Source organism: Rhinolophus sinicus, chromosome 13, assembly GCF_057876585.1.
Source record: "Rhinolophus sinicus isolate RSI-liver-muscle chromosome 13, RSI-T2T, whole genome shotgun sequence".
In the NCBI taxonomy this organism is placed as follows: Eukaryota; Metazoa; Chordata; class Mammalia; order Chiroptera; family Rhinolophidae; genus Rhinolophus; species Rhinolophus sinicus.
The window spans coordinates 53,225,043-53,248,186 of record NC_142513.1 but is presented as its reverse complement, the minus strand read 5'-3'; the positions used below and the strand labels follow the sequence as shown (position 1 = coordinate 53,248,186).

Sequence of the window (23,144 nt, the reverse complement as noted above, 5' to 3'; positions counted from 1 at the left end):
ATGTGGTAAGCAATGAGAGAACGTTTTATTGGAAGGCATGACGTTATGTTTATTACTGTTTATTCATTTATATTTCCTGTTGCCTGTGTTCCATAATGCTTAGTCACTTATAGAGCATCACTAAAATCATTCTAATCATTCATTTTCCTTTTTCTAGCTAAGGTCATATGTAACTGTAAATGTTTACTACTCTGTTTTTATAGCCAAGGGAGGCGTTTGTAGAGATCAAAGCATTTTTATTTCTCACCTGAAGGTGTATTTTTCAAGTGTCTGAACTCCAAGAACAGAAGGATTTTTCACTAGGAATTCAGTGAAATGGGTCACTCTTCAGTTCTTTAAGGATGGAACTATTTAGATAAATAATAATGCGTTAATACCCACGTAGGTGCCCCTACTCTCTTGAAAGCACTTTCATCCATTAATTCATTGACTCTTCGTGCCAACCCTGTCAAGTCAATGCTGTTAATGTGCCCATTTTATGGATCAGGAAACAAGCAGAGAAAGATTGAGTAACTCGCCTAGTTCCCACTGCGCACTAACAAAGGATTTGAACCAAGGCTGTTTGACGTTAGAATCCACAGTTTTGACCCCAGCAATAGGCATGCTGCCTAAGAGACTGACTAGAAGTCTTAGGTAGATACGGTTGGCCTCGAATAGATATAAATATTTGCAGAGAGAACAGGTCTGACACATCATAGGACGACTTAGATCAAATTTATCCCATGAATTACAAGCTATACTATAACTCGTATGCTTTCCACTTGATGAAGGGAGAGAGCTGAGGGCCAGAGATATTCAGAGTCTGCCCCAGGTCACACAGCGAGTTAGCAGGACACTCAAGCCCAGAGCCCTGTGATCTAGTGCATGGGGACACCTGTAAATTAAGAGCCATCATGCAAGAGACACGTTAACTGCCTCGACTCTTAATCCTGAGCTCTTTCTGCTAATCTTATGCTCTGCAAACAAAAGGTCGCTTTTCTGAGCTAACTGAATGGCCCTTCAAAAAAAAAAATGTGTAATTTATGTTTCTTTATTTCAAATTCCCTGATAAAGAAGTACATATATGGTGGTAAAGAGTTAAACAAAAAGAGCATGAATTAAAAAAAAAAAAATTCCGACCATCCATATAGGGCTTCCTCCTCGCTATAATGATATTATTTGCAACAAGTCCAAGGCCCGACCTCATTACAAGGGTTTAATTGCATTGTTACACAGTCTCACTTCTCCTCTCTGGCCTCTTTCTCTTTATGACAGCTTTAGAAAGGAATTTCAGTTCAAGGTCAAAGGAAATTAATTACTGCTTTCTTAATCTGTGCTCATCTACATTTAGAAAACTTTGGGCTTTCTACCAACATAGTCTTGTCTCCAATTTGTATAGACCCAAACTTATAAAAGTAACATCTTAGACCTTTGAAAAAAAAAAAAAAACCTGCACAAAAGCACTTTAACAGCACATATTTAATAAATGTGGATCATATCCCAGGAAAGTACCAGGTGTAGAAGAAAAATTCCTGCTATTGAGCAAAGAGAGGCAGGCTTTAAAAGTTGAGAATGATCTTACATAGAAAATTGCATCCAATAATTAGGCTGCAGGTATTAGTGGAGTGTTAATAATGTAATCTAGTAATGCAGTAAAAAAGAATGATCAAAGATAAAAGGACCGTGAGTGTGTATAATGACTGCCAATAAAAGCATGCAGCTACAGACTGAAACACAGCTTTCTGTGGAGCATTTCTGTCTATTGTTGGTTTAAGCTTTAGGAGGAACTGAATGTTTGCATTATTGCATTAACATTCTGAAACGTCCCTTCCTTTCCTTTCTCATTTCCTCATTGGCCAGGGAGATGCCAAATCCCCAAACACGCACCCCTGCCACAATGGCCAAAGCTCAGTTGATGGTGTCATTCAGAACAATCAGGAAGAGGAACGTAGCAGCCAAGGGTGGTGGTGCAGTGGACAGACTGAGCAAGGGGAAGGAGACTCACCCGTGCAGCGTTGCAGCCAGCTGCACATATAAAGGCAGAGTGATAGCACAGACAGGACGAAAGTGGGTAAGAGGCACGAGACGATCATTGGCAGAAGCAGTAGAATCTTAGATTTGATTCTTAATGGAATACCTGGCAATAGACAGATGTGGAATTGATGCAGCAGAGTGCCAAAGAATCATTTAAATTTTTGAAATTCTGCAGTTATTGATAAGGGTCAATGAATTTTAAGGCAGGTTTGCTTGGAATAGGGGCTCAAACTCTGTAGCACCTCTCCTCTTTCCTGCCCCTCTCCCCACCTGCCAGTCTACCCATGCCAAAACTGTCTTTTTTTTATTTTTCAAAAATATAAAAAATACTGTCTGCAGAGCTTTTATTGAAGTAAAATAATGAAGAGTTTCCATACAGGCCTTCATTTGTTTCATATCTCTATTTTTTTTCCTTCAAATTTATTGGGAGTGATAATAGTCACCAAAACTACATAGATTTCAAGTGTACAATTGTATAATACATCATCTATATATTACATTACACTGGGGGTGCAAAAAAAATGTATACAAGTGGACACTTGGGTCAACGTTGCTCAAGCAGTAGCTCGCCAACGTCAGAAGTGTCTGGACGCTGATGGGAACCACTTTGAGTACCTCTTGTAATTGCAGAAGTCAAACGTGACTTGTATTCATCTTTTATTATCAGTATATATTGAGTATTACAATTTTAATGCAGTTTTCCTTTCTTAAAATGAATATACATTTTTTGTTGGTATCCTATCTGAGCTCATCACCCCAGAGTCTGTTGTCCTTCCATACCCATATTTTTAACCCCCTTTACCCTCTTCTACCATCCCCCCCTTACCCTCTGGTAACCACTAAACTATTGTCTGTATCTATGAGTTCTTGTTTCTTTATTTGCTTGTCTTGTTCCTTTGTTGCCTTCAGTTTTATATCTCACAGATGAGTGAAGTCATATAGGTCTCGACTTTTCCTGTCTGACTTATTTCATTTACCATTAATAATCTCAAGATCCATCCATGTTGTCGCAAATGGCAGTTTCATCTTTTCTTATGGCAGAATAGTATTCCATTGCATATATAGAACAAATCTTCTTTATCCAGTCATCTATCAAAGGACATTTTGGTTGTTTCCATGTCTTGACCACCATGAATAATGCTGCAACAAACATCGGAGAACATATATCTTTATGGATAAATGTTTTTAGATTTTTTTGGGTAGATACGCAGGAGAGGGATTGCTGGGTCATATGGTAATTCTATTCTTAATGTTTTGAGGAACCTCCATACTATTTTCCATAGTGGCTATACCAATTTAAATTCCCACCAACTGTATAAGGGTTCCTTTTTCTCCTCTAACACTTGCCATTACTTGTCTTGTTGATGATAGGCATTCTAATAGGTGTGAGGTGATATCTCATTGTAGTTTTGATTTGCATTTCCCTAGTAGCTAGTGAAGTGGAACATTTTTTCATGTATCTGTTGGCCATTTGTATGTCTTTCTGGGAGAAGTTTCTGTTCATGTCCTCTGCCCATTTTTAAATTGGATTGTTTGCCTTTTTGTTGTTGAATTGTATGAGTTCTTTATACATTTTGGATATTAGCCCCTTATTGGAGGTGTTGTTTGCAAATATCTTCTCCCATTCGGTTGGTTGCCTCTTTGTTTTATTGATGGTTTCTTTTGCTGTGCAGAAGCTTTTCAGTTTGATATAGTCCCATTCATTTATTTTAGTTTTTACTTCTCTTGTCTTTGAAGTCAAATTCATAAAATTATCTTTGAACCCAAGGTCCATAAGTTTAGTCCTATGCTTTCTTCTATGCAGCTTTCGGTCTTATATTTAGGTCTTTGATTCATTTTGAGTTAATTTTGGTACACGGTGACAGATAGCAGTCTAGTTTTATTCTTTTGCATGTGGCTTTCCAATTTTCCCAGCACCATTTATTGAAGAGGCTTTCTTTTCCACATTGTATGTTTTTGGCTCCTTTGTTGAAAATTATCTGCCCATATTTATGTGGGTTTATTTCTGGGTTCTCAATTCTATTCCATTGGTCTGTGTGTCTGTTTTTCTGCCAATACCATGCTGTTTTGATTATTGTTGGCCTATAGTACAAGCTAAAGTCAGATTGTGTGATACCTCCAGCATTTTTCTTTTTTCTTAGGATTGCTTTGGCTATTTGGGGTCTCATGTGCTTCCATACAAATCTGATGATTTTTTTGTTCTATTTCTTTTAAAAAATGCCATTGGGATATTGATGGGATAGCAGTAAATCTGTATATTGCTTTGGGTGATATGGACATTTTAACTATGTTGATTCTTCCAATCCATGAGCACAGGATGTCTTTCCATTTCTTTGTGTCTTCTTCAATTTCTTTTTAAAAAATGTCTTATAGTTTTCAGTGTACAGGTCCTTTACATCCTTTAAGTTTATTCCTAGGTATTTTATTCTTTTTGTTTCAATTGCAAAAGGAATTTTTCTTTTAATTTCTTCTCCTGAATGCAATGGATTTTTATATGTTGATTTTGTAGCTGGCAACTTTACTGTATTCATTTATTGTTTCTAATAGCTTTTTGGTGGAGTCTTTAGGGTTTTACATATAAAGAATCATGTCATCTGCAAAAAGTGATAATTTAACTTCTTCCCAATTTGGAGTACTTTTATTTCTTTGTCTTGCCTGACTGCTCTGGCGAGGACTTCCAACACTATGTTGAAAAGCAGAGGTGATAGGGGACAGCCCTGTCGTGTTCCTGAATGTAGAGCAAAGGGCCTCAGTTTTTCACCATGAATTACGATATTAGCTGAGGGTTTGTCATGTATGGCTGTTATTATGTTAAGGTATTTTCCTATCATACCCATTTTAATAACTGTTTTAATCATAAATGGATGTTGTATCTTGTCAAATGCTTTTTCTGCATCTACTGATAGAATCATGATTTTTATCTCTATTTTACGTGGCGTATCACATTGATTGCTGATTTGTGTATGTTGAACCATCCTCGTGCCCCTGGAGTGAACCCCACTTGATTGTGATGTATCATCTTTTTAATGCATTGTTGTATGTGATTTGCTAGAATTTTGCTTAGGGTTTAGCACCTCCCCTCCCCTGCCCCCTCCCCCCGGCCAGTCTACCCCTTGCCAACGCTGCCTTAAACATCTGGATGCCAGCCCCTCTGAAACCTGCTCTTTCTCATATTCTAAGTACAGTCATTTGCATAATGAGGCTAAGCTAATGTATTGGCTGAGTCCCAGCCCATCCCGAACTCTCACAAATTTGAAGTCAATTATAAACCAGCCTAAACTACCAGCCTAAACGGAATTCCTTATATGAAATGAGATTGATTGATTTACAAGTTGAGTTTTATGGTGATAAATGGAGAATTTTTAAGGTTTTATGTTTTGCAAAAATAATCAGTTTCTACAACCAAATAGGTAGATTCTGAACTGAGATTTTCTTAAAACTAGAAATTAAATTTGGGATAAAAACTTCCTCTGGGGCAAGTCTTTTTAGCTGGGCTTATATTACTGCGGATTGTGGAATCGTTTCCTCTCAGCTGTCATTATTATTGCTGCTGCTACTGTTATTAGCACGTATTGTCATTTATTGTGTATGACACATGGAACCTGAAGCCCAAGGCCACAGCCCCAGTAAGTGGCAGAGCTGCGACTGCATGACGGTAGCTCACCGTCGCTCCGATTAAATGTATATTTTTTCTTATGTTGTAGAAAGTTGAAGTCAGGATAAAGGGTAGAGTGGCCTGAAGATCACTGAGAGAAGTTCACATTTAGGAACAAAAATGTTGATGTGTTAGGATGTAATTATTAGCGTGTCACGAGTGAACGAAAACCGTAAAGCAAGCTAGCATTTCCTGTACCTGTCAGAAAGCAAAACCCAATTATCAAAAGTATAGTAAAACATGTTTGAATAGAAAGTTCATGTCTTCCAGCAGTGGTTGCTTAGCTGGATATCCTTGCACCCTTATTTTATTTTTTTTTTGGTGTTCTAAAGTAGTCATCAAAACACTTACATAGGTTACATTGAGCGGCTGTGCACGGATAACACAGGAGCAGGAAACAGGAAAGAGAGGGAAAAATAAGTAGTTCAAACTTAGAGAAGTATTCGGCCCATAACCCTTCATTTTCATTTCCTCTTCTCTAACACTACCCCGCCAGCTTCGCCCACACGCCGCTGCAGGCTGGGTTCGTTGCCAATAGCTAACTGGTTTCCTAGCCCCTGTGTTCTCTCGTCTGGAAGCTCACAGCACATTGTATTACGATTGTCCCTCGTCTGGGAAATCTTCGTGTCTCCAGCATGCGCTGTCATGCCAGGCACATAGTAGAGTCTCAATAATTTCTGGATGAGCACATAGAAAATTCAGCATCATTTACTTTCTTTAGTTACAGATAAATACTCTCTCCAACGATGGTTTCGCTCCTGTTGGCAGCAGCAGGTCATCTGTCCTGCTCAGGAGTCATGACAGTTTCCCACCCACTGAAGGGAGTGTCTGTTGTTTGGAATCTAATGCTAAAAGCAAGTATCAAGTGAGCTCTATACTTCTGGTATATGCCCTACAAACACTTGGCCAGGGTGCCAGAATTAAGTTGTAAAGATATGTAACAAAATGCTATTATATGGACTCTCTCTCTCTCTCCTCTCCCTCTCTGAACACAGTTTTTAAATTTTTTTTTTTTTTTTTTGTATCTGAAAGGCCCTGCAAATGAAAAACTATTCATCAAAGAAGGGTCTGGCCAGGTTAGACGCTTTGGTCAAGCAATGTAATTCCACCTACCTGCAGTGTAATTCACTGCAAAATTAATGCGATAGCATGTAAGGCCATTGTCCCATAAAAGTAATTGTTAACCTAAAGAAAAAGCAGAATTTCCTTCTTACTAACATGACAAGATTAAAACCTTTTAATAAGTGAGGTTTACATGTGATTCACTTCTGATGATTGAAAAAAGAGATCTTGAACAGGTTTGGCTGTATTTTTCAATCATTGGCCAAATCTGAATATACTCTAAAAGTTATAAAAAAGAAGAAAGCTATTCACTTTGTTTAAAAGTACTTTTGACTCTGGGTGGAGACCATACAATACAATGCAATATATAGAAATGTATACTTTAAACCTATATAATTTTACTAACCAATGTCACCCCAATAAATTTAATAAACATTAAAAAATGATTAAGAAAAAGGACTTTTGACTCATGGGAACTAGATAACACAAAATCAGTATCTTTCTAAAGGAAGACTACTAGTTTTTCCAGTAAGTTCCTCTATTTTTTTCTTGTCCTGTATTAGAAATGTATTGTTTTTACAGAACCACCACTAACCTTGTCACTCAGACTGTTTCTTAGTTTAGACAGGAAACGGTCAGATGTTTTCTGTTCTGAGATAGCCTCCAGCTACCTTTCGTTTTTAAAGGGGTCTTAGAGTCCTTGAATCAGGTTCCTATCTCCTTCTCAGGAAATGTCTTGATTTTGGAGCCTGAAGTCTTTCACTCTGCACAGTCCCCTCATGCCTTGTGTCTCTGAGATGTTCTGAAGGCAGGTCTGAGAAGGGACGTGGGTTAATTCAGAAGGCCGAGGTATATAGCTCCATAACCGCTAGAGAATTCCTCAGGCCCTCTCCGTGCATCCCCCAAGTTCTGTTGGCCTCAAGGTGATAGACCCAGACCAGTCCTCTAATCAGTTCAGAGAACATAAGGATGGCAATTATTGCATTTTTAATTAATAGTCTGCATATGTCTACTCTACCTTCGTATATATGTTCAAGCTCATTTGATCGTGTCAACAGCTCGGAATAAACAGGAAGGGCGTTATCTCCACCCTACACAGGAGGCTCAGGGAGGCTAAGGCGTCACACAGCTAAGTAAAGGCCTGAACCGGGCGCCGTGCGGGTCTAGCACTGGTCTCTCTCCCGGCGCGTAGGCACCCAGGCCACGTAGGAGCTTTGTCGGTGGGTGTCCTACTCAGCCTTAGGAAACATTTCCCTTCAAATTTATTTTGACTCTGACTAATGAAAACTCAAGGGATTCCTTGTTCATTAAATTGCTTTTAGCCAGTGAGCTGTTCCACGGGCATAAAACACTTAGGTTTTCTAGGAGTTTCTCCCGGAGACAGCGACGTAGTCAGTGGGTAAAGCCTGGATTTTGAAGCGCGTGTGGCCTGTTTTCAGGCCTTCATTTCATCTTTTAGTGACTGTGTGAAGCAGGCAATTTTATCAGCATTGAGGCCCCTCAGTTTCCTTGTCTGTAAGGTGGGGTCACCTCACTGGTGAGAATTGTGGGGTCTGCTCTGTGTAATACAGCTCAATAAGTGGGTGCTATTTGTTTCATAATTATTACTTTTATTTTTTGAGATCGTGGTGACTTATGAAATTGACTGTCTTTCTCTCTCACTTCCTCCTCCATGAGCTGCGTCACATTCAATACCGCGTGTACTGAAAGGTAAACGTGTATGTCCGTGTCTTACTGGTTGGTTTCTGTCATTTCGGAATGGAGGAGGGGGATGGAGAGAAAGAGAAAAAGATATTTCGTTTCTGAAATTTCTTAAATTTTTCAATTCAGTAAAATACTTGAACAATTACAAAGTAAAAGAAGTGGAACAATGTGGATGCAGGCTGCTCATAAATATTTATTGAAAACCCTGACCTAGGTTTAGACTATTTCTTCAAAATCAATAATGTAATAGTCATAATAATAAATAAAATTAGCCTGGTATTTTTGTGTCACCGTCACCGATTTTGGTGCAATATACAAATTACTTATAAAGTGCCACAAAAAACATTTCCTGATTTCTTAAATGCTGGTGTTTTCTTTAAAAATACCATATAGGTAAGATCACTTGAGAAAGAGCTTCTAGAAAGGGTCAGTAAGCATGGCAGCCCTACCAATTCTCTGAACTTTCTGCTTAGGCTTTTCTAGGAAATAATAAATTCGGAAAGAGATGTTGTAGTAAGTAATGGCTAGATTTAATTTGAAGCAGCACTAGCAAATATAATAGTATTTAATCACAGCCTTTGGGTCATGGTGCCGTGAACTGAAGAAACTGCTCCCTAGGAGACCTTTGAAAAGGTCTGTGTGATGGCTGATACCCACTCTGACCCCCCTTTAGTTTAGGAGAGGTTCTGAGCTCACACGCTTTTCTAAATGAATGGACCTAGGCTTTCCCTTTGGTTTAAGCCTCTGGACCTTTGTTGTTTCCTCTCCCTGGCATGCTCTCTCCCTGCCACCTCTGCCCCTTCTGCCTGGAGGATCGAACTCAACAGTTGAGCAATGTCTGGGGTCTAAGCACTTTCGTGATGCTCACGCCCCGAATCCACATGGTCACTTGATGAGGTAGTTCTGGCTATTATCCCCATTTTACAGATGAGGAACCTGAGGTATGGCAAATGAAGTTAGCAGCCCAAACTTGTACAGCTAGTCACTGGTGGAGTCGGGGTGAAATCATTGTTCGTTTTTATCATTTGCGGCCGTTTCCGACACTATAATAACTTCTACTTAGATGGTGAGCAACATTTAAGCAGTTGCGAGCTGGACTTACATAAGTGGTGTGAGTCTGTCGTACTGTTCTGCATGGACGTTTGAGCAGTAAAATGGTGACCATTGCGAAGGGCAGCTAGGAGCTTTGCAGCCGTGGTGTGCGTGGCCTAAGTGTTAGAAAAGCTAACATGGGCCTTGGAGGAACAGGAAGAAGGGGAGTCTATAAGGTCTTTGACTCCTGTGGCTGATGGGCTATATGAGACCATGGAAAGTTAATCTTTCACCAAGGCCTCCCCCTGCCCCCTCTGGAAAGCACCTACTATGTGCAAAGAGCATATAAGGCTTAGGAAATGCGACTGGCATCAATTCATACCTCAGACGGTTCATGACCCAGAAGTCCATGCACAGAAATAAACACAAAAGCAGGAGAATATAATAGAGGAGTTCAGAGAACGTAGACTGTATGTCCACCTCGGGACTTGGTGGTCATGGGAGAATGGATCTTTATGGAATTTGAGGAGCAGGAACTTTGATTTGTGGATTTGGAACAAAAGATATTCCTTGTGTTCTAAGCAGAGTGAAGCAAGGTCCAGAGGTGAAAAAAATATATATACTATTTAGAGAATAGAGAGCAGCTCTGCTCAGAGACAGCGCCTGGAGAATGGAGGGAGAAGTGGGGGTCTCTGCGGTGGTTGATGGAAAATGTGAGGGAAACCACTCTGAAGCCCCTTTGTAGCAGCCCTGGGGGGAAGACGTCAACTTCTTGGCGCACAGTAGGCGCTGAGCTAATATTTGCTGACATAGTGAGTGACTTGCATGATGCAAAAAGGTAACGTGATTTTTTCAGCATTTCACAATTGCCCATCAGTGAATTAACCTGAGGTCAAATAGGAAACATGGCTCTAGAACACGTTTAGCCTTCAATTCCTGGACTAAACTCCCGATGTTGAAATGCTGGGTCGACTCTCCAGGAGTGTCTAAAACGACCCTGGGCACGTAGCATACTTTCTTATGGCTGACCTATATCTGCCGTCGCGAACTACCTTTCTTCGGGCTGGGCAGGGTCTCTTCTTGTTTAAATCAACAATGAGAAGACCAGACCCTAGCACCTTAGATGTATCCACATATCTATAAAAGTCTAGCAACCAAAAGGTATTATCTCCATTTGGAAGAAGTAGAGCACTTTTAAGGTTCAGAAATATATACATATATGTGTGTGTGTGTGTATATATATGTATATATATACACACACACACATACATATATATATTTATACACACACACACACACACACACACACACACATATGGGTTCTGAAATGGTCATTTTTTTCCCCCTCAGCTCTGCCATTATAGTGATCAGCCAAGCTTCGGTAAGGTAAATACTTTTGGAAAATAAGTGGAAATTTGCTGCAAATCAGTCCTTTTGTGCATGGCCGCGGGAGCATGTTGAAATGTTTGGACACTAATACCCATTCATTTTCTTGGCTCCATAAATAAAAGCCGCCAGCTCTGTGGCGGCCGTGAAATGGTATTCTTCAGGGCCCAGCAGGAACCCCCATCCTTATTACCACTGCAGGGGGCAGGACAGGCCCAAAATAGCAAGACAACTAAATCAAGACATTTTCAATGTCTAACAAAATGACTGTGTTTCAGGAGGAACCAAAAGGTTGGAAAAAAAATTGGACAGCTTTTGTACTTAGTGTAATACCTTTGTTAAAAGAGTTCAGATGGGAAAAAAGGAATCTTTTAAAGATGGCATCAGCATATTTCTGAATATCATTTAAAATCTCCAAAGATCTTATGAAACTGAAAATCAGATGCACTGATGTAATCGTCAGGGGATTCAAGCTGAAGCTGAATTCCTTTTGGGGACCCCAGACCATGATTTCCATGGGGCTGTCAGAAAAACTAGAGGGGCGGGAGGGGGGGGGAATCTTCAAAAGGAGGTCAGAGAAACATTGCAAGAGACATGAGTGGCTATTTTGGTCTGCAAATCTTTCCCAAATTAAGATTTATTTTTTTTCTAAGCATGGTTTTTTAGCTATTATGCTTTCTTTTTATCTGAGAGAAAGATTAGCAAAAGTATTTTCTAAGAGTCCTAGAGACATGGCAATAGCTGGCTGGGAGGGCAGCCGTGGAGGAAAGTGTTCAGAAGATATTTTTGGATCTTCTTCCTCTCTTGGTCAGCCTGCCCTGATGGTTAGGAAGTCCCGTTCACCCATTTTGAATAAAGAATTAATTCCTTTTGTTGTCAGATGAGACCCCATAAGTAAGTACCCAGTCCAATAATAATTAGTACTGAATTCTTTTGCACGGTGCAATGCTACGAGGCTGACATTATTATAAGTAAGCACGTATGGTACATGTAACTCCTATTTCTGATTAAAAACTAGTCATTTTATGTCCTGTGACTCAAGAGATTTGCTCAAAGTGTACACGCCATAAGACTCTTGCCAAATTCTTCAAAGCTAACATGCCACGCACACTCTGAAACACAGGTCTTTTGGATTTTCAACAGTTGATAAACAAAGAAAAAACGACGTCCTACCCCCTGCGCTGTGTGCCCCCCATCTTGTCTTCACACTGTAATGAGAGCCATAAACATTACGTCGCCTAATAAAAACTCCAGTGTTTCAGAGCCGGCTCGGAGACTGTGAACCACATCTGGTGACAACTGGGGCTAATTAATATCTTTATAGGTGTCTTCCATCCTCTGGAGTGTAAGCAGGGATAGTTGGGGTGCTTACATGAAAGCCCCAGGCAGCCCCGCGCTGTTGCTTGCTTTCCCGTCGGAACTGATAACAAGTAGACCAATTTTTATAGGACTGTAAAAGCTGAGTGTGGAGATGGGTCACGCAGAGGGGCGTTTCGCTCCTCTGTTCTGTCACTGCGCTCATGTCTCTGGTTCCGTCTGCTTTGGGCTAGCCTGGCTGGTTAGCTAGACATATGGAAAGGCAAGAGGGGGAAAAAAAAACACTAAAAAGGGGTGGGGAAGCGAACAAATAGCTGTGCTCCGATTTAGACAAAGCACACCGTGACCCATACGCACCAGATCTTCTTGCAAAGATCTTTAAAAAATCTGCTCCATGAAGTATTTGCTTGTGGCACAGATAAGGTTTATCTAACAAGAGCGAGGGAAAATTAAAAAGCAAGAGGAACTAGCACAGTGGTGGTGATACGTGTTTTGAAGCGCACCGCTTGGCCAAGTGCAATGTTACAGCTCTAGGCTAAACATGCAGGTGGTCGAGGGACGTCTTTTTCAAAGGTTACCCTACAAAGAGCATGCCAGCCCTTCTCTGTCAATACGGGCCAGTACCCTGGGAGCTCCCGGACAATCAGAAAATAATGACATCAACCTGACCATGGTTAAGTACATAACATGCTGAAGGTTCACGGGTGTGTAGCCTGGAACAATCAAGAAAAAATAAAGACGCTTGCTTGGCGGGCCCCAGCTGTTATTAGCCATGCTGTGAGATCAAGGAAAGGTAGGATATGGCCTGCCACTTCAATTGGGACCAGGTTAATCTCTCAATTGGAGGAGAAGAGAAACAACAGCAAAGCAGCCCTCAGAAGGAACAGAGGCGACAAATGACAATATCTTTATTTGCATAATCTGTGTTTAACCCTTTCCTAATAGAGACCACATTGCCTTCAAATCAGCTTAATTTTCTTTTGACTGGTGTGCAGAGAACCCTAACACCTTCAGCCAATGAGCGTGCTATCTAATATTCATTTAATACGTACTGCGGAGACTTAGGGCTTAGGGGGGACGTCTAACCGTGTAGATTAAAAGTGACAGGCATCCCTTCAAGGGAGCACTGCTGGAATTTATTCTGGCCCGGCCTTCACTGCTGACTTTGTGGTCTTCAGAAAGTGGCTTAATCTCTGTGCTTTGGCCTCCTTCCCTTGGAGAATGGGTGAAAATTAAGAAAGAGAGTTGGGAATTAAAGAAGCCTCGCACACCACTATGGTTTGAGACATTTTTTTAAGAACACAAAGGGCTGTGTGTGTGCTCGTAAAGGAAACCAGAATTGCTGATTGCACATTCAAATATACGGGCAGCTCTGTGTGAGTGGGTGTGTGTATGAGGGCACGTATTCTAGAAGGTGAGCGGAGTTACGGGGAGTTCTCCTTCTGCAAAGAAACGTGAACGAAAACCTTGCACGAAAGTGGTACGTGGAGCTGGAATTTGTCATGAGGAAGACTGACTTTTTAGCACATGGTTTTTCTGTTCGTTTTTGTATCTGTTTTATGATTTCCTGCCCCATCCCTTTCTACCTATATTTTTTACTCCCCAATAAAGTACGAGGACAAAGACCTTTGCAAATTTAAAATATACTAATTTTCACTTAGAAAAAGCAGATAGAAAAAGATGTTTCAGAAGTGTTTCTAGTTCTTCAAAGGAGTCTGCTCTTTGGGTCCAAGCCCACGGTTCACTGCTTCTTGTGTTTCTCTGGACTTATAAAGAGGCGATGGGCGAAAGACAGGTGCTCCTATAGAGGTGGTGCCATTTTGTACGGCATTAACTGTGGTCCCATCTCCACAAAGAAACTGCTCTGAACAATCAGTGTGAAACATTCTTTCCCCCCAGTTATTTACTTTTGTTTAATTATAAAAGTACTTACTACGGGGGAAAGTATATTAGAGTAAAAAAAAAAAAAAAGGTTCACATAATCTTAGCTTCCAGCTCAAACAGAGTAACTGTTTTGATACAGTTCATTCTCTTCTAATTATCCTTCTATTTAGTTCTTCCTTATAGAGTCAAGATTATCTCATGTGTAAATTGTGTTATACTCGTTTTCACAGTCAATATTACTATATATTACTAGAATCTTTATAAACATACTTTTCATTTGTTTGACATTTCATCTTCTGAGTTGAACATTTTGGGTTATATCAAATGTTTTATTTAATATTAAAATACTACCTACTAGAGTCATGACTCACTTAAATCTTTTTGTTTAAGGCCTTCCATCATTTGAGATTTTTTTCCCTCTTAGTATACATTTCCGCTAGAAAGGCAGAGTAAACTTTTTAAAAGCAAAAGGTTTAGTTAAAGGGTGTCTTTGCAATTAATCCTATTAAAAAATTACCAAAATATTTTTAGCTTTGGCTCCAAGAATAGAAAGGAAAATATGACAATACTTTAAAGACACATTTTAACAGTGTGTTCATGCCTGCTAGTCAGAATAGGCAGTGTTATCACACACGCGTGGAAATTAGGCTGTGCGAGAACTCTGCCTTAGTACTGGAACCAATCCTGACCACCCTGCTAGCTTAGCCCTGTCTCTGGACATTATTTTATCAGCACAATTGACTGAATATTTAGGAAAGCTCTGGTATAGGGCTCTCACCTACCAAATGCCTGGTTAGCTATGTCCTAGGAAACTTCTGGGGCTGCAAGGGACTTTTTATTATTGACTCGAACCCATGGACTCGTATACAGAGTATATATGGTTTGGATCCTGTGAGTATAGCCTGAGAACATAATAGACAAGACTTTCTCTTAATATATATCGTTTCTGTCTTTCAGGCTCTACTCTGGATTAGTGTCCACAGTCCTGCTATGCTTTCAAGTCTGGAATGTTCCCAGTGGACGAAAACTACCCCTGTGTCACACAGCAAATAAGATAACTAATAGGTAAGTGCAGCCTGACACCAAGTTGTTCTTCATCAACATTTATTTTTGCAAGACAAGTGGCCTCCTTGAGAAAGCATGCTCAGCACTTCTGTATCCCAACCCAGTGCTGCCATGTTTATGACGTCCTCCCCAACAAAACAAACTGTGGCTTGCGTTTTCCCACATTTTGATTGTCTGAGGTAGCTTTGGATTTTGAAAAACTCCACGTACCAAGGCCAGTTAGCTAGTAAAATTACATTATACACTCATTAAACATGTGGCAAGTTTATTCAAGGTGGAAGTTGATTACGGGTCATCAGAATTATGAATATTTCAAAACGAAAAAAGGACAGAACCCCAGGAGTCATAAGATTCAATGTGATAGGAAAGTAACCAAAAAATAAAACTTTTTCCCATTAAAGTTCCTCTTTAACAGTATCTGATTATAATGTCACAGATTAGATCAAAGAAAGGAAGAAAGATGGGTAGAAAAACTAGGAAGTGGAGAAGAACTACTGTTACCTTTTTTGGAGACGAAAATGCAAACCCATAAAAAAAATTACAGGTTTGTTAAAATAAGTTGAAGCCAAACTGACTGATTTTTTAGACTGTTTACCTAACGATTTCAGAAGGAAAAACACATTGGAACGAAATGGCAGAAGCATCTATCGTTTGTCAGTCTCTCCATTTCTTTAACTAAAGAATAGATGGCAGTCTTTTGCTTCTGCCCTTAGTGAAAGTCTCATGGAAAACTAAAGATTGCATTTCTGAAAGATTTGGCCAAATCTCCTATTAAACACTGACACGGAAGACTATGGAATCAGTTTCTCTTTGGGGGGTTGGGGTGGGGATCTAAAGACCAATATTCAGCAGAGGTTAGCTTTAATCAAGGCTTAGTCAATAAATGAATTATCATATGATCTGAGAGAAGCCTTGTATGTTACTTCATGTGGCACTATTTCATAGCGCTACCGTTAAATCATTCCATGAAAAATGACAAGCAGCCCAAATTAGGAAACACTTTCTATTATGAAGACATACAATAAATCCCATAGGTTAAAATATCCTTTCTCAGCTTTCTCATTCTTCACCAGCTTTCCTTGGCCAATATGCTTTTTATTTAAATGGGAAATCAGATCAAGTTTAGCAGCTGAGTCATCAATTTGTTTCCCTGGCAAGTAAATTAGTTTCAGAAACACATTAAATCCTATCTCATTTCATGCAAAACTTACCCATCGCCACAATTTGGTGCTGAGTGATAGGTGGACCTCCTGGCATCCAGAGAAGTGTGTGGCATTCCTGTTAGCCATCTGAGCTGTCGCCAACCATCCTGGCCTGGAAACTTCACAGATATGTTTCCTCATGAAGCCTCTCATATAATCTACATGTCACCAGCAGCTGCTATAATTATATACATACTTACAGCCAGCTGCTTTTAAGTCTGGGTGGGAAGAGGGGGGATTAATTTTGGCGACTAATATCCCCACTGAATTTATTATTATTCCAGATGCAATCTTAAAATATTATCTGAATTTTTTTCCATTCATTTATTCTTTCCTCAGATATTTATTATAAAGGAGTGCTATTGTCAAGGTCTATATTGGCAAAACAAAAGTAATGTTATTACTGTATCTTCTAATAGCCAAGCTTCATTAACTGAAAGTGGTGGGATTAGAAGTGAACAGAAATAGAAAGAGGCTCACAAGGGGAAATAACATTTGTTGAGTACATACTACGCATTGTCACATAATCCTCACAGCAGCATTTACGCACTGGTATCACCCCATTTTAGAGATGAAAAAACAGATACTCGAAAAGGTGAGGTCACTTACCAGCGATGACAGCTCCGGTGGACCAGCTGGGAGCTGCATGTGTCTGCCTGACTTCAAAATCCTTTTTATTATCGACATATTACCTGTTAACACGTTGTGTACGGATCACGAGAATCTTCACGAGGGATTTAAACCCCGCCGTATGCAACGTGTTAAGTTCCTGTGATACTGCTTGGATATCTAGGAACTATTTCTAGGAAATACACAGACCCTCACTGAATTCACGAAGACATTCACCATATACATAGCCAATTCTGACCACCTTGCCATCCGCCAAAACTTTCTTCCATTGCCACTGTCTTGACCATTAAACTTGTGTCCCCTGCATCCCCTGAGAACACATTTCTAGAGTTAGCGCGGACAAAAAGAAAGGCTCTGGAGAGGGTCTCAAAAGCCAGAGACTTTGTTCTCATCTCAGGCGTCATCTTCTCTAGCGTCCCTATGATTACTGGCAGATTATCCATGTACGAGAGGTTCATGAAAATGATAAGCGATTGAAATATACTTTCTCATTCAGTTTGTCATGTCGGCAGACTGCTTTCTAACTACAACTTTCATGACTTTTAAAGGAAAAAGTAAGACGAAAAAAACAAAGGTAATGGATTGATTTACCGCTTTTCATCTGAACTCATTTATGACAAATTTTCTTTTCTTTTGAAGGAAGGGGCAATTTGGAGGGTGCATCCCTGGTTTTCAAAGAACCTGGAAAACCTAATGAAAAGAGCTGACTGACCGAAGAACACCGAGAATGGAAAAAAAAAAAAATCTCTGTTTATGCACAGAGTGCTGCATCTGCAAGATTCCACAGCTCCCGGGATGAGCCCCCCACCCGGGGCCACCTGTACGAGTGTGAGCCCCTCAGCCTCTCAGGCCTAGGTGGTCTCTGCGTTCCAGTCCCACAGCCAGCACACATTCTGGCCCAGGCTACATCCGGTGCTGGCTTTCTCAGGTGCCCACCTGTCCATTAGCAATGGCAGTGAGACTCCCAACGCATTTTACAGAGGCGACCGCACAGCAGTGGCTGTTAATGACTTTGGAATCTTCTGTCTTTGACAATAAGCTGGAATCTTGACTATGCAATTGCCTGCAACCACGCAAATTGCCATTTAGAATGAATGTTAACATATACACTGGGGTACGCGCACACAGCGAGCTGCACTCTCCCCATACGATCATGGTGGGTGACATTCTACCCATTTTCAGTGAGCAAATTTGAATAAAATGGCCGCGTAATACATTCTGCGTTAACATCAGTTATTTAAAAAGCCCAAGGATTAAAAGTTAATTCCATCCTTTTAATTCAAGGGACATATAAATGGCATTATGGGTAAAGCCAACTCCTCGTTTTATCAGTCCTTTCATGCTGCCTCCTCACTAATTCTTGGTTGTTCAAATGCTACCTACATAATAAAAGCCTTGAGTTAATTTACTAAGATTTTACACCAGTGCAAATGAAAGAAAGGAAAGTGCTAAACAAGGCAATTAGCACTCTGTTTAGTGCACTCCCAAAATAAATGTAGGCAATTTGCAATTTGGCAAATGGCACTCTACCCACATCCAACTCATTTATGCCTAAGGGGGTGGCACAGTTCATTAGGGGAAAAAGTGTTTATATATATTACGCTATTGAGACCCAACCCATCTTGTACTCTAGCAACAGATGCAACTCGTCCTGAGGTTTATTAGTGTTTCTTGCAGAAAAATGCCAAACTATTATGCTTTCGAATAAATGGTCCAAAAAGAATGTCTTTTGCTTCTACTAGTGAGTGGCTAGCTTTACAAGATGGGGGCGTAGAGACGTGTGTAGGGGATGGTTTGCAAAATCTATAGTCATGAGTTGGAGCTCATCTCCACTTGAGAGAAGTGATTTCCAGTTTAATTTTGCAGCATGCATCTCCACTCTGATGCCACTTGCAGAGATCCGCTGGAATTGTTCATTTGAAGTACTACTGACTGTTTCTTAATTGACAGGACAGTTACTCCAAGCCTTTCTTGTTTATTCTTGTTTGCCTCTTATTAGTGCAAAAGTAATAGACGCTCTTAATGCAGAATTACCACCGACATTAATATTTAAGATGCAGGAATGATAAAGGTTAAACATGTGTTTACACTGCCTTTGTACAAAGAGCTTTACAAAATAGTTCAGAAACAGAACTCTGGGCCAAACTTGGAATAATTGTGCCCAAATGCTAGCCTCTCATTCTTTGGGATTTACTCTTCATTTTAGGAAGACGACATTCTTGTATTTCACTTTTAATCTATTACTGTCAGCTGAACTTTGGATTTCTGCTGGAAAGGAAATATGAAAAATTGACATCTGAAGAAGGAAAGTACAATAAAATCCACCAGCCTTCCCTGTATTTTTGTTTATTTTTGAGTCTAGATAGTTCCACTCAGTGATTAGAAAAAAAAAGACAAGGCAAGGTAAAAGCATTCTTTTGTGCCCTCTAGCTGCTGGAAGCACAAATGGAAAATAAAATTCTCCGATGATTAAATTCTTCTACTCTGGCTTGGAGGAACGAAAACCAAAAAAACAAAACCCACTATTTCTATGAGCTAAAGTTCTTTTTTCTTTATAAAAAGAGAAGTTTACCTTCCTGAATTAATTGCACTTACATTTTCACAACACAAGGCAGAGTAAGGGGGAGGGACTCTTAGAAAGTTAAACCGGAAATCACTTCTCTCAAGCAGCTGACTGATACAACCTATAAATAATGGACTATGTACACTGCTTTGAGCATTGATCATTGATTTGCACTCTATCCCTACAGAAAATTGAGATGACAATCCAGAGTGACTTTCGTTTGTTTGTTTTAGGAATACTGTGATGGCTTTTGGAACTGATGGCAAAGCTAGGACGCCTGTGCATGTTTGTGAAAATGAAGGGGTGTGTGTACTTCATTTACAGACAACCTTCTGCCTTTGAGGTCATTCTTAGCACAGAAATTGTTACCAAAATCAGTCCTTAAGAAAATGGTGAATTTGTGGATGGCAGTTTGGGTTACAGCTCTTTAAATCTAGGCTACATTTCAAATACAAAAATCAGCACCCCATGTGGTTCTCTTGTCAACTGAAGAGGAGAACATTTTATGAAAGACTAAATGGCTTACTTGTGGGATGATTCACAAAGGAAAGTTCTCGATGCCCAATGCAGCGCACAATTCACTTATGAGGAGGAAAAGCCTTGCAGCTTGGTACATACATGCTGCCCACAACTGTGGGAAAAAAAAAAAAAAGAGAGAGAAATAGTTTGAAATGTGCAGAATTATTTAAAAAAAAAAAAAAAGAAAAAAGAAAATCTCTCCAGGTTTCCCAAGAAAACGGTTTTCTAAGTGCCCTACATTTTTCAGTGTGTCCGGGAGAGTAGGTGTGTGTGGGGGACTGAGGGGATGGGTTGGGAAGGGAGTTGAGCTGCTTAATGATTCAAGGAACTAGATGAGAACATTCTCTCCCTGATGTGGCCGTCCATGCAGCTCACAGGACTAAGCTGACAGTCTCACTCCCTTTCCCAGTAACTCCCCATCCAGTGCAGAGCTCGCCCCGAAAGGCTCAGTCTCCACAGATGTTCTGAGTGGCATGTCCTGAGTCGCCCTTGTGTGGTGGGGAAATACAGAAATCAAGCTAAATCGAATTAGTCAGCAGAGGGAGAAAATAAAGGTCAGGTCCACCAGCATCCGAGTAAACAACCTATGCCAATATGGCCCTCTTCAGTCAGGAACTCATTAAGAGCTGATTGTCCTTCTTGGTGAAATCTCAAAGATGCATGGTGCTGAATTATTAAAAACAACATATACAAAATCCAAAAAAAACAAAAAACAAAACCCCAAAAAACAAAACAAAAAAACCCCACAGAAAACCCCCCACAATGCAGTATGCCAGATGAAAAGATAAGAAGCCATAATATCCCACGGAATTGTGTCTCTTGGATAGAGATAGTCCCTAAATCCCCAGCTTTCTTTGTTTTGATGACAATTTTTCTTCCTTGAAGGGAGCAGAAAGTATGCTTGAAGCCGGGCTTGTGTTACCTTTGTCTGCCTATCTCAGCTGGTATTTAATTGGTCAGCAATAGGAGGGAAGCTTCCTTTGAGGTAATGAATATTGACTGTTTATGTTGAAATGTCACTGTGAAAAGAAAGCCAGCACCAAAGAGGGAGAACCCAGTGTGAGAGCCTGAGACACAAAAGAGACACCAGTGAAGCAGAGGCATTGAAAAGCAAAGCAGCTGAAATTCAAAGAATGGATGAAACAGAAATAGCCTACATGTGTGGGAATTTTAAGCGAGCCGTTGACAGGTGAAAAAGTCATTATTTTACCTGTTATAACCCAATGTAATTGTGTGTTTTTCCTAACATGACATACAGGCCATGACTCATAGAAACGTTTTAATTGAGAAACCATCCTCGTCTCTTAATGAATCATTTTTGTCCCATAAAGGGAAATGGGGCAGACCTAACACTTAAGGACTATGTGGATTCTAAACCGGAGAAAAGGGAGAAACGGAGTGACTTCCGCATGGCCCGGCCAGCCCTCTCTTAAAATGCTTAGGTCTTGCATTTTCAAACGAACCTGCTGGATGGGAAAAGTTTGGGGCCTGTTAATTAGAGATTTCAGGGTAAGAAGGGAAGGAAGCATGGTGTCACAAAGCACATACGGTCTGCTCCTTAGCTTAGAGGGACTGAAAACCTCATCGTTTTTAATCATCTGGGACATTACTGTGGGCGTAGCTTTGTAATTTGAGGGTGGCCCTGAGCTGACAGCTGAGATGGGGCGTCTTCAACCCCTTCAGCGTGGTCAAGCTCTCCGCAGTTCAGTTGGGTTTTGCTGGGAGGTTTGGCTTTATTCACCCACAATGGATTTTATGTCATTGTGTGAATTGGATTTTCCATTCTTACATTTCCCCCAAATGATGACCAGCCGGATGAGTAATATCAGAAAAAGACAGCAAACGGGGAAGGGCTAACTGATTTCAATGCGTAGGACGTGCCAACATTGCCAAGTTTTAAAATCTGGGCGGACTCCTCTCCACCCCCATCTTGGGCTTGACCGTTGTGCAAATTACTGATAGCCACAAGTATTGTATTTGTTGCCTTTATATTGTGTATGAGAAGGGAAATGGAACAAAGAGACAACTATGTAACTATTGAGTCACACTCATGGGAAAAATCAAATGACTGAAGAACCCAGATAAACAGAAAACTTGAGTTTCTGGTCCCCATGAATAGGCAGTTGTATTTACAGTGTGGCTTTACTGTTCACGTATTTAAAGTTCACATATTTGAACTTTATCATAATTGGGACCCCATCATCGCAGATTTCTGAGACAAGAGCTCATTACCTTTCCCTTTGGATCGCTCCCAAATGCAGAAAGCGTTCCCTGTTTTATTGCCCAACCATTCAGTTATGTTTTTTAAAAGCCCAATAAATAAAAGATGACATCCTGAGTCACACCCTGTGTCATGCTTGAACCCTAACCTGTGACACCCACCTACCTCGAACTAACAAGCTGCATGGCCCACAAAGAGTGATATTTCTTCATTAGCAAGATCCACTTCACCTTTAAAAACCCTGGGCTCCCCGTTTGCATCCAGCGAGATTGAGACGTCTTGGGTCTCTCAATGACATTTAGGAATCCTCCAAGACAAAAAAGGAAGTCATTACATTTCCAGTTCACCTGCAAAGAAGATGTCATTAAAAGAGGAAAGCAAAATGAAACCCTGTCAACTTGTTAGGGCCCGAAAGGCAACTCTGCCATCAGAAATGGAGTCGGGACGTGATACAGAACCCTGTTACTACTGACACGGAAGACCCCGCCAGTGTCAAAGGCGTCCCGTGCCAGAAATTTCAGGTGTTGCTAAATTCATTAATGTGTCAGTTTGAAAAGATGTGATGTCATCCTGTTGTCTGGTGGGATGAAAACTGGGGGCTGCTCGCTCCTGTCAACACACTATCGTCTTAATTCCCTTTGCTGTGCACCTGATTTTGCCATCTGCAAGGGGTTAGGGGTCATGGGCGATGGCTTCTTAAAAGGCTACTAATATTTGACATATATCATGTTAATCTGCCCTTTTCATCACCACTCCCTACCACCAACAAAAAAGGGAAGATGCTGTTAAGTCAATACTCCTTGTGGTGGCTTGCTTGCCCGATTTTTGCAAATGACGGTAGGAGAGGGTGAGTGAATCTCCCCTGCTCTTTCATTTATTTGTATTATTCAA

At 40.4% G+C, this 23,144-nt stretch overlaps 1 long non-coding RNA gene across 1 annotated transcript in view; it reads right to left on the bottom strand.

Annotated features, from left to right (window-relative positions):
* LOC141568260 (uncharacterized) overlaps nucleotides 1-22,594 on the bottom strand; it is a 28,538-nt gene extending 5,944 nt beyond the window's left edge. The window contains exons 1-2 of the long non-coding RNA XR_012491356.2: nucleotides 22,419-22,594; nucleotides 20,040-20,144 (exon numbers count right to left, since the gene is read on the bottom strand). This is a non-coding gene — a long non-coding RNA (uncharacterized LOC141568260). The remainder of the gene's footprint in view (nucleotides 1-20,039; nucleotides 20,145-22,418) is intronic.
* Between the last annotated feature and the right edge of the window lie 550 nt (nucleotides 22,595-23,144).